This window comes from Aptenodytes forsteri, unplaced genomic scaffold (genome assembly GCF_000699145.1).
Source record: "Aptenodytes forsteri isolate BGI_AS27 unplaced genomic scaffold, ASM69914v1 Scaffold20, whole genome shotgun sequence".
In the NCBI taxonomy this organism is placed as follows: domain Eukaryota; kingdom Metazoa; phylum Chordata; class Aves; order Sphenisciformes; family Spheniscidae; genus Aptenodytes; species Aptenodytes forsteri.
In genome coordinates this window covers 2,276,778-2,293,942 of record NW_008795523.1, presented here as the reverse complement: position 1 = coordinate 2,293,942, position 17,165 = coordinate 2,276,778, and the positions used below count along the sequence as shown (strand labels likewise).

At 44.8% G+C, this 17,165-nt stretch overlaps 1 protein-coding gene across 1 annotated transcript in view; it reads right to left on the bottom strand.

The window, feature by feature from the left end:
• The window catches only part of BACH2 (BTB domain and CNC homolog 2), a 151,581-nt gene that overhangs the window by 75,561 nt on the left and 58,855 nt on the right, over nucleotides 1–17,165 (bottom strand). Inside the window, exon 3 of the mRNA XM_009281932.2 lies at nucleotides 9,129–9,280. The gene's annotated coding sequence lies outside the window, so the exon portion shown is untranslated. The remainder of the gene's footprint in view (nucleotides 1–9,128; nucleotides 9,281–17,165) is intronic.

Genomic DNA, 17,165 nt, shown 5'->3' with positions numbered 1-17,165 from the left:
ACCTTCTGCAGCACTCAGTGACAGTATCATTTATACTCTACACTGTCATGCCATGACACTGATACATTGGCTTTCATCCCTCATTCAGCGCAGAGGGTGCAATTTCACCTTCCATTGTGCCCTTTCGCAGACTGAGCACACAAATTCCCTCCATTCATTCCTAATTACAAACCTCTGCTGAAATACTCTCATTAGATTTATATTTCTCATCCCAAAGTGTCAATCTTATTTGAAAATTCCTATTTTCCGGAAGATTCAGCCATTAGCAGCAACCTCCAAAGCATTCCTTAACCAAGTGCATTAAAAGTGAAGCTGGCAGAGCAGAGACGCACTTAAAATACGCCATTACAGCAAATCTCCATTGCTAATGTTTTTGCATTATTCGAGCAACGCAATAAGGAACCTGCGACCGGCCAGCTCTGTTCCTCCAGCAAGCGACAGGCGTAAGCCAGCAGTCGACTGCCATGTCGGGCTCTGCTCCCATGGCGAGGCTGCACCGCATCTCTAAGCATCCATCGTTCCCCCTGGGTGCGTGGGAGGGGATCGCTGGCTAACCAGGATCTGCCGCCACCGTCTCACAGGACGTCCTGTACATCACGGGGAGCAGCAACAGCCGAGGTGGCTGTTTAAAGGACTCCTTGTCGACACCAGAAACTGAGAGCCATGGTAAAGTTTATGACAACTGTAAAAATGTGCAGCTTGTTTGCTGTGGGAAAGTTGAAAAAAAACCAAGCTGGGGGTTTCCCGATGTAGCAGATCCTCTGCTGGGCAACCCAACAGGTTGTTAGAGCTCGGCAGCTGAACATCTCAACCGCATTGCGTCGGTCACTTATACTAATCCTAATTTAGTGGCTACATGCAGGACTGTTCCCTTTGGACTGCGTACAGAAAACACAACTCCACAGACTTCACAGAGCAGCTCTGCAAGTGGTTAAAAGAATCAAAAAGAGATTCGTCTACCTCTTCAAGAGAAAAGTAAACACCTTAAAAACCTCATCACCATACAAGGGAAAAAATGAAGAGCTTGGCAGTGGGTACTGATAGTTGCACAACGCGTCCTGAGTGCCATCTCTAAAAATAGCCCGTGCGGTGATACCCCTGGAAAAGACCAGCGTGTCTCATCCAGCTGGAAAGTGCGGCAACAGTGAGTGGCGCGTGAGTGTTGTCGCCGCATGACGCACTCTCTCCTGCCGTTATCTCCAAAGCCATCATGGCTGAACTCAACGGCATTTTGTGTTGTCGCCGCATGACGCACTCCCTCCTGCCGTTATCTTCAAAGCCATCATGTCTGAACTCATCTGCATCGGGCACAGCAGTAGAAAGGGGGGGGGCAGGGGGGAGAGAGAAAAAAAAACACCTCTACATCTGTACCGAAAAGGGAAAATTCCGCAGAAAAAATGACAACAAACGTTTACGCTGCTTGTCAGCATCTGGTCACTTACAGGACTGAGACATGCAGGCGATTCTAACAGATGTAATTCCCTGCAGCAACCACCGCTGTGGAAACTAATTATTGCTTAAGTTTTGCCTGTTCCCACCTGAAATATTTAAAACCTTGATTACTGCACTAGCTCTCTTGCCTTTTGTACTTTGTATCAAGGCAGGAGCCGGTCCAATGGGCGCGCACAGATGTAAAAGCACAAATGCGCGTTTCAGCAAAAAGGCAGAAGGTAAGGCAGCAACGACAGGCACAAAACTCTCCTAAGAAGAGGAGGAGGGTTACACCAAGCTAATTTAAAGGGATTTCATATTGCATAATAAAAGACTCACCGCCGACAGCATGGCTATTCCATGGAACAAGTGCATGTGCCTCTAAGTGCCCCCAGCACCCCACATCCTCCGTGCCACGCGGCGTTACTCAGAGTGAAAACCCGTTGTCTTACGCAGCCCGATTCTCGAGACCAACACCTCTGCTACCCTGCCAAGCCTGGAAAACCTGGAAAGGTCACGAAGCGACAAGAAAGCGGTGAAGCTCAAGCTGCCACTCAGCAGAAAGCAAGTTTTCAGCCTCTACCTTTGGTTCTGCAGCTCTTGGATAGATGCTCTCTCTACTCATCCATTGCAAGAATGACATCAAACCGAGAAGCTTGACGTGCACAGGCACACTCATTCTCTGGAAATGCCACGGCTACTTAATGAGTGAAGCTGGGACAGCACCAACCCTTACACCACCAAGTTACGAATTTCCCTGCACGCGCTGACAACATCTCTCTTTAATGTTTCTCTTGGCCATGAGCTGACATATCAATTAATGTGGTCAGAACAGATTTAGTAGCTCAAGATACTGCAACTAATTTAGTGGATTCCTAACCGGTGCAACTACCTGGAAAAGCTACCGAGGCAGCATATTTCAATACCGTCACCCTAAAAACCAAACCAAAAGGATTTTACGTGCCAAATGTTAACCCTCAGAATTTGTTTCTGGATGCTCAGCAGATTTGTATAGATTTCCTTTTTTTTTCCCCCTTTTTCTTTACCAGAAGATGAAGTTCTGGATCAACAATTCAAGTTACACCAGTGAAGTTTTGGAGGGCTGATTTTAAAGATCTTTCAGTCCCCTCCAAAGCTGCTTTTTCCAGAGAGCAGAACAATTCTGCTTCCAAAATTCCTTCATCACCACCTCTCACTTATGCACTTAAGCCTAACTCCTTTTTTTTTTTTAAATAAGAAGTTGATGAATTAACATAGCTAGACCACACCGCAAGTAAACGCTGCCTCTCCTTCCAACACAGACCCATTTACAAGCATTTAAGCCTGGGACTCACCAGACAGAGCCGAAGCTGCAGGCGAGCCAGTCATCAGAGCTAAGAGAAGGATTATGCTTGCTCTACAAATTCTGAAGCATTTGAATCTTATTTTTAGTTGTACACAAAGGGCAATAAATGGAAAATCTTATTGTAACCACCACTTTTTCATGGCCACCCACACTTCCAACACCTACAGCAAAAGTATATAAATGCAAAAACCCCAGAACTCATGGCTCATCTGAACAAGGGATGCAAACTAGCTAATTGCTGTTACTTTTTTTCCAGTTTGTATTTAGAGTGCTATTATATTCTGGTTAAACATCAAGGACAGCTATTTGCATGCCGTGCGTATCTACTGTCAGGGATCCTGCTGGATTTTCATATATTTAATTTATTGTTTTCTCTCAGTTACCTGGTAGAGGCTTCTCTAAGTTAGCTGACCACTGACCGTTTTTCAGATGATGAAATGGAGGAGGTGCCTCTCCCTAACTCTGTTTCTCCCCACACTGCCCAAACTACAGAGGTACAAAGAGTTAATGCTTCACTTACCTGTGAGAAATTATGCTGAGTACTCTACCCAGAAACTGGTAATTAAAAAAAAAATCCCTTTACACTCATAATAGTAGAAGAACTTCAAACAAATTGCTGTCAAGGATGATTTCATTGTGTTTAAATACACTTTACTTCAAGTCACTTTGCAAATTACTCTTTAATTTTATACCTAAAACTCCCATGTCTACTACAATGCTAGTTTACCCTCCTGTCTGTCCTATGCCTGATACTTTCCATTTACCGAAAGCAACACAAGCATGAACCTAATTATCATCCCAAAACCTGCAGAAAGCTAGCCCAATTAGCTGAGTAAAAAAGAAATAAAGAAAAAAGGTCTGTCTTAAGACCAGGCTCAACAAGAGTATAGGTGATGCCACATCTGGAGATGGGGAAAGGAGAGTGAACAATCTCATGTCTTTAATTACCTTGCTGTCTCTGAAAATGCAAGTTATTGTAGCCAGAAAAGCATCCACGACAACACTTTTACTTCTCAACTCTTTGCAAATCATAACAGGAAACACGTCCCGTAAGCTAACGATCAATATTTACCAAAATAATTTAAGACAAAGTGCCAGCTCTGGAAAAATGTACCTTTACCTGCCCTTGCTCATTAATAGCCTGCTAGACCCAATGGCCCGTCGCCTTCCCGCAGCCCCCGGCAAGCCGAGTGCAGAGCCGGCCGCTCTCAACGCACGCCGCTGAAATCAGGTGTGTGCTTTTCTGGCAAGGATTTAGGTCGTAGGACCCATGTGCTGAACACTGCAGAAGCGCGGGTATCTAAGTATTATGAAAATAAATGGGTCATACACCACTGAGCTAACAACCACACCACCCCCAAGCCGGGCGCTGAATGACTATGCAGGGCTCTGCCACAGGGAGAGGACAGGGTGAGCCAGCAGTGAAAACAAAACTGATGTGGTGAGATGGATTTTACTTTTCACTGGTTTGGGTTACAGAGAAAGTTGATCTCACCATCACCATCTCTCAGTCTTTTCTTTAAAAAAAAAAATAACAGAGCAACATGCTGGCAGGTAAGCCGTCCTGTGGAGGTGGGCTGGCATCTCGCGCCCCGGCTCCCCGCCCCGGCAAGGGGAAGTGCTGTCGGTCCCAGGCGGAGGGAGGGTTGTGACTCAGTCCCTCGGGCTGACACATGCACACACCAGGGCTGTCACCTGCCGCAGCAAAAAATAAAAGTCCTCGCCACAACACGGCGGCCACGTGGGAAACGCCAAGTAAACAGATCAATGACACCGCGTGCCCACGCAGCCTGTCGCACCACTGGGGTGATTAACAAACCAACCTGTGGTCAACGGCAGCAAGGGGGAGAGGTGTCAGAATAATTCGATTTCGTACTGCATGCTGTACTGCAACAAACACCACTGTCCTCCTCTGTCATACCAGCTAACCACAGCTAAACGCAAGCAGGATGCTCCTCCCGGCCGTACGGCTCGCAGTCACTGCGTGTCCCTGGATGGGGATGCCTCCGGCACGGGGCTCTTGGTCAGAAACAGCCAGAGAGGGACATCGGCTCACTGCCCACACACGTGTGCATGCACAGTCGCTGTGCGTGAAGCTACACCAGCGCTTTTCAGACCATACTGAAAATATTTGTCCAGAGATATATTTTAATTTTTTTAAAAATATATTTTTATATATATAACATATATTTTAAAAAATATATATTTTATTTATACACACACACACATATATAAAAAAATAAAAAATATATTTAATCAACAGATATATTTGTAGCAAACAGTTACAAAGCCATCCCCAGCCACCCAGGCTGAAGGTGCAGCCTGCCTCGGGTACAGAGGCAGTGATGGTGCCGAGGAGCACCTGACCACACCGAGGGACCGACGCAGTGCCAGCAGTGGTCAATGGCTTTATGTATTCTCAACAGGGGGGCAGCAGCAGGAGTAACCAGATTAATTAGGGACAAACAAGATTTCCCCTAGATTGTAGGAAAACGCTTTTTGGCCGTTGCAAGCGCGACACACAGGACAGGATGCCACGGGAGGTTGTGAAGCTCCTCAGGGCAGGCGATGTTCCACACAATGGTGCTTGAGGTGCAGAGCCCTGCTATGCCGGTACTGTAAAATGGGTACGAAAATGCCTTCTCCACCATAAAACTGGCACTCCAACAGGAAAACGTACCAGAAAAATAATGAAATCCAAATACGGCCACATCTCGCATCAAAATCCTGTAGGATAAAACCACCCGTGTCCTCAGCTACGGCCATGGCACTTTGGAATTGGGTTTGGTGCCGAGATTTAGGAGTGTTTGGTAAGTAAATGTTCAAAGGGATGTGACTTCACCTTCAGAAATCTGACTTCCTTCTTAATCCGATCAAGTTACCTGACCTTTCAGTGCAGATTTAAAAAAAGATACATTTTTCCCAGGCTGTGGTGGTAGGCGAGTGACAGACATTTGATCACCAAAATCTGCATCTTAAAATTTTACATTATTTACATCTGCCTACAGATGGTGGAAGGACAGATTTCAAGAAATCTTATTTTAAAAACTTTGAAATATTCTGAAGAACTCATACCTAGCAAATATGAAATTTGTGTGCAGAGGTTTCTGAGTTTCGGGTTGCTTTTTTTCTGTCCATGAACAAAGCACTTAAAGGCCATTGCTGAATTCTCAACACTGCATAAGCAGTACAAATTAGGACAATGTATTAGACACAGAATGTCACTGATTAGGATGTTATTTTTCCCTCTTTTAAAAAGAAAAGATACAGGGATAAACCAAAGTGAGAAATGTGAGCAGAGCGTGGAAATTGCTGGGAATTGCCGCCCGTCTCCGCTGGGAAGCCAGCAGCCCTGCCCCAGCATCTGCTCCAAGGCACGGCCACGTCCCCAGCACCCGAGCAAAGCCCCATTCGTACGCTGCCATTAGAGATCATTTGGGATAACAAACTGAGCCGTGCAGCGAAGAGCACAGCTTCTCCCTAATTCCTGTACTCCCTCATTATAACATACGTGGTCTAACCATGATTAATTCCCAGGGGACCTGGATAAACGTTTTTTTAATCTTGACACATGCACTGTAACAGGGTTTTGCAATCTGCTCCGTCAGAACAAGGAAGAAACCTTCTGCTTTGAATTCAAACATCAATACGTATTATTTTTATGGAGATCACATCAATCAGCATCCTAGTAGTATTATACAAACTAAGTAACATTGGAAGGAGGGGGAAGGTATGCTTGTTTACTAAATACACTGCACCCTGGGAAAAACAAGAAGAATATGGTTATTACAGCTGGGTCAACTTGTGCAACTGCTCTTTCCAACAGGGCTAATTAACAAGGGAAAGTTCGCTTCTTTCTATGGGAATTGCTATAACAAGGTAATTGTTACAAGCAGTTTGTTATCCAAAAAAAAGCCAGACAGCAGGAAACACTGAGAAATTAAGTTAGCAACCGGCAGCTTGCCCTCCCATCTACCTCTGCCGGACCAGATCTGCATGCACAACAGGTGCAACCCCAGCCAACAACCTGCGAGGCAAAACACGTGTTTTCCAGGAGTTAGAGCACAGATCACGGTTTAAACGTTTGGCGTATCTCGAGCACCAAAAAAAACCCAAACTAAAAAAAAAAATAAGGAACGCACATATTTGATGACGGCTCCTATATCCTTACACTGGTACTCAAGTTCATTTGTCGTCAGACATGATCTTACTGATGGAAACAGGGACTTCGGATTATCTGCAGCACAAGAAGCAGCAGGACAAATCTTCCTATACACTTCTTGGAATGAGAGGGGTTTTTTTCCATTTATGTCCATTCAGTTTCTGGCTGCTTTTTCTAGTCTGCTAAGAAGGATGCCATTTTTAAAGTTAGTTCCTCTGAAAGGGTTTTTAATAGGGAATTTGCAAGATGCCTAATGATAAGCTTTTGAAACATCATGAGAAAAGCTTGCAAAAAATTGTGAGTAAGGCTTCCAAACCTCATGGGAATGGTGCTAAGTAGGACTAATGAACAACGAGTTGTTTCTGCCTGCCTAGCTGTTACAACTCGCATTTTCAAGTTTTCTTCCCTTAAGACAAGCACTAGAAACAAGTTTCAAGCCAGATCCAAAATTCTCCTGTAGTCAGATGATTCCTGCTATCAGGGTTTGATTAATAACTGTAGCATATATTGCCAAGCCCACAATGAAATAGCAACACTCTCCCTTTTTCGGAAAACAAAATCAAACCAACACCTTGTAAGGCCTCTGACAGCGAATTCTGTTACTACCCAGCCTTTCTCCATTGCCTACTACTTCACTATTATTTTTGCTGATATTCATCACACCAGAAAAAATTTTCTCCTCTTTAAAAACTGAAATTCCATATGCATTAAAAAACCTTGTCCTCCTTTTGGAATAGACTTTTCTTGTTTAAATAATACTTTTAGTGTCACATAAGCAAATAAAGTACCTCAAATGAAGGTATATTTCTAATATAAACTCTTCAGTTCCAAAATACTCCTATTTCTTTAGAAGTAGTATTACAAATCAGTTCTGAAGATTAAAAATGGTGTTAGTAAGCATTCAAGAAAAACTGACCAGCAATGAGTGCTGTGGTCGGCTTCTCTGCCCTGTCCTGATTAATCATTAAACTGTCTTGTATGAATTTGTTACTGCACTGAACGAACAAGGGCAGGAACATGCACAGTGCCACACTGTGAACCACAATTTTGTATTATCTCTGGCTCAGGTGGCCTTTTGCCAAGCTGCTCTATACCACCATCCGAAAGATACAAAACTCCTAACCACAGCAAGATCTGGTTTTATTTAAAAAATTAATGCAATGAAGTTGTGCTCAAGCCTTTTTCCAAACTTGGCAGCTCTGCGGTGTCTCACCCCCTGGACAGCACAGACCACCACATCCATGCCATCCTTATAATGGTCCAGAGGCTTCTTCCACCTGCAGATCCATCCCAGAATTAGGGTTAGAACCGCTGACAAATTAAAAAGCGACAGCTTTTAATTTCTTTTAATTCTTTTAATTTCTCCCCTCTAGAATAGCCCACTGATTCCACGCCAGGCTGATGCTATGCGAGGTTTCAGAGGAGGGTTTAGCCATGATGGAGGAGGAAATGTGTGCACAGCACCACAGCCGCTCCCCGTCTTGGGAGGAAAACTCAAAGCATACAACACGCACCAGGAACTACTACCCAAACTGAGGAGATAGGAAGGGGTCTGCAGCCCCCTCAATCCCTTTTGTTCCTAGTAGATCTGTGCACGGCTTTCTCCACCCTCCTACAGCCAGGTGGAGCTGCTAACTCCACCTGGAAGGAGCTGGAGGTTGCAGTGAAAATACTACTGATGTTTAAAGAGCCTTTGGGGGCAGCAGGCTGAAAGGAGAAGCAGCGCCAGGGCTCCTCTGAGGGAAGTATTCTGGAAACCCCAAAGGAGGAGGATATGGGGTTTATGATGGGAAAAATACAGGGATGCCTGCAGTCCTGCTGAGCAAAGGATGGCCTCCAAACTTGCGCGGAGCATGTGCGGCTTCAGCAACGCTTACCCAGTTGTGGAGAAAAACAAAGCATAATTAGGGGGATGGGGTGAAGAGAAGCTATTTTAAGTACTTCTCGCTATAGTTTACTATGGTAGCAGAACACTTAGAAAAGCCTTCAAAATGACAATCACCATTTAGGTTAAAAAAGCAAGTAACTACTTCAATAACAATTTATTCACCACCTAATGTTTGCTGTTGAATTACAGCTTTTACAGTATTCTTCTAAAGTATGATGTTTACTGCCTCCACCTTGCCTCCCCAAGACCTTTTTTTTTTCTTTTTTTTCTTTAAATAGAAAGGAATTTGAATCATGACTTACATGTAACTTTTCTAGGTTCTGTGCTGGCTAAAATGTTCTCACGATGCAGGGAACAGGATCAATGGAGAAATTAAGAGGCTGCAGCAATCCATTAAGAAGTGGCCCTCCAAAGCTTTGTAGGGCAATGTTCTGGCAACTCAGTCGATAGCAACCTAAAATAAAATAAAGGCAGGCATTAAAAAATTTAAGCACTGAATCTTCACAAAACCCCTCTTTCCCTCCCCCCTCTTTCTAATTCTAAAAACAGTTTGGGGGCCTTTTTTTTTTACACACAGGTCTTCATGTCAAACATGACAATTACATTATGCCCATTACATACCTCCTCTTACCTTTAAGGTGTAGACACCTTACAACAAAGACTATGTTTTTCTTGCGTTCGTATAGCACCCAGACATATGAGGCCCCTGAGAAGAACTACAGAACAGATAAACTAACACTTCTGTGATTATTCTACCAGATCATACTGCAGGCATGTGCATACTTATGCACACATACTAAGAAATTCTTCAGTATGAGGGTGGTAAGACACTGAACAGGTTGCCCATACAAGTTGCGGATGCCCCATTCCTGGGAGCGTTCAAGGTCAGGTTGGACAGGACTTTGAGCAACCTGATTTAGTTGAAGATGTCCCTGCCCATGGCAGCGGGGTTGGACTAGATGAGCTTTAAATGTCTCTCCCAACCCAAACCATTCTGTGGTTCTATGAAACTGCGCATCACACCAGAAAGGTGTTCCACCAAAACTAGCAAAATGATCTAACAGACTTTAAATAACAATTAATACTGGCTTTTGTCAAAGCTTTGCTTTGATTATATCAAGGAATTTAAGTCAGGAACATAAATTTGTTCCTTTGGTTCTGCTTTATTCTGGGGAGCTTCAGAGAATAAACTCCATCAGTGTAGTTCGGTATCCCCCAGTTAATGCAATGTGCGTCATACTCCTCTGTCCACCCTAAAGCAAAGCTACCTGTCACGCCAGTCCATGTCAAAAGAAAATTGGAGAGGGAATAAAATGTTCATGCGGCAACAGCAAATTCATCGTGCTGCCACTGCCATGCAAGAGGCTTGGGGCTCAGTCCCTGGAGCAGAGGCACTTTGGGACAGGGAGGGCTGCTGAGAGCAGAGCTGGGGCCGGGGGGCTGGAAGAGGGCAGCACCTGAGTCCCAGCATCCCTGCATGGTCCAGATCCCACCCAACGCCCCATCCCAGCTGACTCCAAAAAGCCTTCCCCCGTCTACCAAGGAAATGGTCGCACTCTGAAGTGGTTGGGGAGGAGGGTGGGAAGGAAATACTTGTGGAAGGAGAAGTAATTAGTTTTAAGTTACAGGTATTTTCAAGTTGAAGTTTTCAAGTTGCCAGTGCCCAACACTTTACTGTTTTCCTGGAAAAAACATTTGAATGCTTAACTACTATTTACTTGAATAAAGCTGGCAATTTGGAGTGGAAAGGAAGATGATTTTCTTTTGAACAGAAGGGGACAGCAGCAGTACAAGCAGTGGCATGTATCTATCTTCCCAGGATCACTGCAAGCGCTGTGCCTGCAGAATTACCACAAACTAAAGCTAGATAAAGGGGGAGATGAGGGGAAGGAAAATAAAAACCAAAAGTTTAGATGTTTTTAAAAACTACCATTATTTTTCTGAAACTTGAAAAATGAACTCTTCAGTAAAAACTTTGGTTTCTCAAGAAATGTCTACTGACTCCATAAAAAAGTCAAAAAATAACACAAAGCAGTGCAAATGAAAGAGGTATGGTGGTCGTTTTTTGTAAGTATGCAGTTCCCGGTAAAAAAAGTTCAATACTTTCTGAGCACTGATGCTACAGCATTTTACTCCCAAGCCTTGTAGAGATCTGGATCACTTATGAAAAGTAGGTTATTCCTTCTAGACGGCACCCTCCTAGATGATTTACCAACAAATGCTCAAAATACTGCTACCTTTAAGGATTACCTATATGGGTACTTGAAAAGAATCATGAGGCTATGGTAGGAACACAATGCTTGTGTCTCTTCAGTTTATATAATTTTCTCCAACTGGGCATAACATTCATTGACAGACTGTAAGAGAACCAAATATTTATGGTCGCAAATATACATTATCTAAATTGCCTATAAAACTAAAAATACAAACTCCAAATCTGTTCAGTCATAAATCACTGATAGAACAAAAATAACTGTTGCTTACTCAATGGCCAACGGAATAAAACCAGGGAAGGCTCTGTGTTTTCAAGGACAAGTTAGTTTTCTGAGCTAAAATTGCACTTGCCACAGCATATCAGAAGGAAAGCAGAATAAACAGAAGTGGGGAACAGGGAAATAAGAAAAAAAGGGGTGGGGGGAAGGAAGACTTTCAGTGCCACGCTTTTCTGAGAAGGTGTGATTGATGTTCGCTGCTGTAGAAAGCATAAGGCTGCATCCCAAACATTTCATTCCCTTCTGCAACTGTCTCACTCCGTATCTCGCCCCATGTTCCCTAGATATTCTTGCCCTACGCAGGACGATCCAGCCAGCATCAGGTTTTAGACATGATCTGAAACATGAAAGCAGGAATCTCTCTGCCCAGGGGTCAGCTTAGGGTAGAATGAAACCTAAACCCCCGCCCACGCTCAACACGAGGGCTTCTTCATGCTTTCCATTCGGTAAAAGGATTTTCTTTCTGAAACAGGCAAATTATTAAAAGCAAAACTGTCACTACAGCTGTAAACTTACAAGGAATACATGACAACTGAGCTTATATGAAATGAAGAGCCAACAGTACATCTACCAAAAAGGAGTTTCAGCATTTTAACACGCTGACCGGCCAGGTTTACAGCATGGGAAGAGCTGGATCCTAGGCAGGGGAAGATGCACTCTCCACTCCAAGGCTTGCTCACATCAAGGTCTCGGTTCTCAGCACTGACCTGCACACGTGGGTAATCAGTTATAGGATCACAAGAGGCCACAAAATCATTGTTCAATGTCAATTTGAAGACCCAGCTTCTGGAGTTGTGGGGGGTGCAAGGAAACTTTATCTTTATTTTAAAAAGAAGCATCTGCTTTCACAGCTGCATAGAAAGCTAGAAAAATAACAATACTTCAAACCAGACATTATAAGATGGTTTTTTTTAGACTTACATTGTTTAACAACCTCTTGTAAATTTTTGAACCAGGTTACCTTTTTTCCCCCTTTCTGAGAGCTTCCAGTACTGCTTGGCAGCTCAAGTTAGCACTGAAGAATGCAAACATAAAGGAAGACGCACCAGACACCACAATTGGCAGAAGGAAGCATGAAGCTAAAAAAGTATTTACTTCAAGAAAACATCTTCCAGCTTGGATTTCTGTTATACAGAGGGTACATTTCAAAGAGATGTTTTGTTGTTAATGTAAAATAATGAGAGCTTTGATGCTTAAGAGGAGGAAAACTGGTAAGTTCTTCAGTTTGCAATGAACAAACCAAGAAAGAGGATTTGAGAAGAATGCGATCAATGTACCTGGATGTTACTCCAGTTAACATGAGAGATGTTTCAAACACAGCAAATCGTGTAATCATGCTCAAGAAAACCAGAGAAGCTGGGTGGACAATGAGGGAGGTGAGCAACGAATACACAGCTGGGTTAGCAAACACACCAATGTTCACAACAGGCACGTAAAATTAGGGCTAAGTAAAATGAACCCACACGACAAGATGAGTTGGTGAGCTTCTCACAGACACGGACAGGAGAAAAAAAATATCTAAGGAAGGCTGCGCACCAGCAAGCAGGAAGAAGTGAGCACAGATGTGCAAACACAGCTGGTGTTTTCTGAAGCAATGCCTCACTTGGTGGAATGCAATGCTTCTTACACAAACATGTGCAGAAATTCGTCCCAGTGAAGTCAAGGATCCCAGGCTGTTGCATGCAATACCATCACAGATTAGTAAATGTGTTTTCTTTATGTTTTGTGTGTTTTTGAGTGAAGCTGAAGAATATTTCTTTCTGGTTGAAACAGCTTCATTGGAACATTTGTAGCTTGCAACTGCTTGAAGGATTGCCTGAGGTTGAGAAGGCATTTGCAAGGCTCCTGACATCTAGTGCAGGATCTCTCCCTGAAATCTCTAAATTAAACCCAAGATGATATCAATACCTATGTCAGAAAAGATGCACGGCCTGGCTTCACTATCAGTGCATTTATTTTCCTCCTAATAACCTGCTCGGTTCTTCCAAAGAGAAGGAACATGCTCATCCCTCACTCCTGCTTGTGTTCACGTGCACTGTTTGGCCAGGGGCAGCCAAAACCAGGAGTCTGAAGGGCACAGCAGCTTCTTCCCCGGTGCCCAGAGGTGGGATGCAGAAGACCACCACAACCGAGGAAGTATGGACCAGAAGCATGGAGGTACCCACCCAGGACCGCGAGGACTGGCTCTGCAGCGTGTCCCTATCTGGGAGAGCTGTGTCAACAGCCAGCCGAGATGAGATTGAGCTGTTCGTTCAGATAATGGCAAAACCACGTGAGGAATCAGTCTGGCTAGAAACCATGACTGAAGTCATCAGGAGAAGCAGCAAGATAACCACCGCTGACTGACTGAAGGGGAAGGCAGCTGCTGCTGCCCTGCGCTGGCCAGGGAAGCGCTCCAGAGTCTGCAAACTGGATTTCCCCATGCTACACTTAACAGCACCAACTGGGCTTAAACGGAAAACCCTAAGAGGAGCTGGGGGATGTGTGTGGGAGTAGTTTTTCCACCCCCTCTTGTCCTCTGGTTGCAGTTAACTCTGTGACACATCAACCAGGCTGGGCTAGGAGAGGTGGGAGACTGCAGTTCAAGAGCATCACCACAGGAACTTGTAAATCTTTTTATGTAAAATTTGAATGACTTTATCATTGGAATATACTCAACTTAAAATAAAGCCACCGTTGAAAATATTTTATCTTGGTGGTATGACTCATGAAAGAATGGCTAGGTGTAAAAGGAAAGTTAATATATGCTGTGAGAAAGACCCCCACACAACAACATTATCAAATGACACAAGATGAATATTTATGCCCCACACAAATGCGCAAAAATCACAGCCTAATCCTTTGTGTCAGATCTGATGAAAATTCAGATATCTGGCTTATTTCTCCTTAAGGACTAGAGATTTTGGTTAATACACATGCAACCAGGAGAAAGTAAGATGGTTCAGTGATGAGGATGAAATCGCTGTCCTTGAGCCTGGCATCTCAGAAGATGATACCAGACTAGCCAGCGCCTCGTCTCTTGGGTAAGGATGCTTCCCAAGGTGGCACGAAATGACGCAGCTCACTGGGTTTATGCTCTGGGACTCCTGCCCCAATGCATGTGAACCATGAGAACGCACGCCTGCCCTGCCAAAAGGATGTTCCCGCATTGAACGATTATCACAGTCAGACTTTTACTGCCGATTTCTTTTAAAAAATGCAAATCGAGAAAACAGTTAACATACAGAACGAAAGAACGGGCCACAGTCAACCACAAAAACTCCCCATAAGGTTCAGCATGTGGGAAACAGATAAGTAAATGCTGTGAAAGATGAACAATATTTAAGTATTAACACAAATGTTTTTTTTGGGAGGGTTTATCTGGCATCTCTACCAGTTTTGCTCCAAGCTCTAATACAAAAATAACTACATCTAACTGCAACTGGGAGAGATGGCAGCAGCTCAACATTACTCCCTTCCTTTCTCTGCACTCAGAAAAAAAACCTACCGTCTTACAACATCAGACCAACTAATTTTCAGGTGATTTCAGATCAGGGTGAAGTCAGCGATGCATTTGCCAGCTCAGAAAGTTCAGTCCGTGATCTCATTTTCATCAGCCTGTGAAATGAGGACATACATGTGCAACATGAGGGCAGGAGAAATAAAGCCTTTCTCCGAGCTGTACAGCTGGTCCCCCATGCTCTAGCATGAAGTGAAAGAGCTATCCTTTAGCTCACATAAATGCTGAATGCAACAGTTGAGCATCAAACTATGAAGCAGAGGGAGCCCAGGTTTTGAGCTACAGCAGTGGCTGCTCCAAGTGAATGGAGAGGTGCTACAAAAAGCCAAAAGCCAAGAGTCATCTAGCTCAACCTATTGAGCTCAATTCCTCCAGGAACCCACCTCCCCCTTGGGTCACCAACCCCACCAAGCAGAGGTCAAACGCTGCTCCTCCCTCTCCTGCAGAGGTAATCTCCATCTGCTTCTGCAGAAAGAAGCAAGAAGAGCCATGGCATGCACAGCAGGACCCATTCGCCTCATTCGCACCCATGCCGATGGTCTACCAGAAGCCTGTGCGAGCTGTGGTGGGGCTGAGAGCAGAACAATGCTGCTCCTCATGTGAAGGGCCTGCTTCTCCTTCTTTACACTCACACCAAGCAGGGGAAAGTTGTAAGACCTGAACGTGTTTTGTGGGTTATCTTCACTCGTTCTAATGAACAGAAAAAGAGAAAGGCAGAATTGCGATGGGAAAGGGCTTCAAAAACACGTTCCCTGTTGGGTGAACTCAAGTCTGTTTAACAAGAAAAGCCAGAGAGGCCACGCACAGTAATGCTGAGAAAAAGGAAATGGTACTTCATTTTAGCCAGAGTCATAAATCTTACCAGTGAGCCTCTAACGGCAAAACGGTGAGCAGGGGAATTTTTATACACAGATAATTAGTTGCGAGCTGATATCGGGTTTACTGTGCTGTGCACTCCGTGTGTGCAGCGCCTTCTCAACCTGCAAAACACCGCGTAAGGCTCTGGCCTTACCAGGAGGTATGTGGCTGAAACTCCCAGAAACCCTCATAAAAAAACTGACGTAGAGATGGATATTTCTACTCCACAGAAATCTTTCTGAGGCAAACGCAGAAAGATTTTTTCAACGGGGAAAATGCACCATGCTTATAAAACCACCCCCTCTGCTACAAGGGAGATGGACCAACAGGACACCTTGTCCCACCATTAGCACCCTCATCTTCTGGGGTACCGACGCCACTTGTGGATCCTGCACTGGAGGCAGTTTGGTCAGGAAAAGGTTGACCCACCAAAGCAGAAAAAGAGAATGTGGTTGAGGAAATTCATCAGCCAGCAGCAGCTGCAGAGCTGCTGAACAAGGACTAAAGTCATCTGGGCGTTCCCAACACCGCTGCTGGGAACAAGGCAGCCCATCCGCCAGCGCTTGTTCCTTGACATCTTGCTCTGTTTCAGAGCACAGCCAGGGACTTCCACTAACGACAGATGTGAGCAAAGATTCCACTGCATCTAATAGTCAGACCGCACTTCCAGTCAAAGAAAAGCTGCTTTTCGGTTTCTAGATGAGAGGGTATCCAGGGGACACGTGCCAGCAGCACTCCGGGCGTGCGAGGTGCCGGTGAGTGCCCCTGGCACTTCTGATGCTACCTTAGAAGGGCCCGATTTGGTCTAGAGGAGGAGGTCTGGAAGCCTTCATCCCCAAAAGACACCCAACTTACAGAACGGCCCAGAGAGGACAGCAGCTTGCTCCTCTACGACTGGCTGAGGACACCTTGGTGAGCAAGGAGAGCCCACCCTGCCTGCACCAGGAGCTCCGAGGTGGCGCCAAGCTGGAGGAGGGAGCAGTGGCAGGCTATGGCCCCCGCAGGCTGCCTTGGTGCCCCTAACTACTTTCTGCCCATCTTCTAACACTCTTTTTCTTCTCCAAACCAGTGCAAAAAGGCAGCCGCACCCCATTGCTCGATCGCACTCCTCTGCTGGTCCGAAAGAGCTGGAGGCAGGTTAAGGCTATGGGGCAGACCAGCTCCACCACCCCTGCAAGCTTCGTCTGCACGGGGTTAAGCAGCAGCTCTCTTTTGTCCAAGGCTCAGTTCTCTTGCTACCGTATGTTAAACCAAAAGACCAATCTGTATTTACTGTGCTAAACTACAATTATGGGGTTTTTTTTAATCATTCAGCCTAATGGTATGCAGCTGCCACAGAAGTCTTTGAACACACCACTGGCTCTCTTTGAGCTAATTAACCAGATAAGGAACCGTAGCCAAAAGACATGAAAGGATGGGTCCAAATTTCAAACTCTCAGCTGAGCAAAGAATTTTATTCAAAGGACTGTACGAAAGGGGGGGGGGGGGGG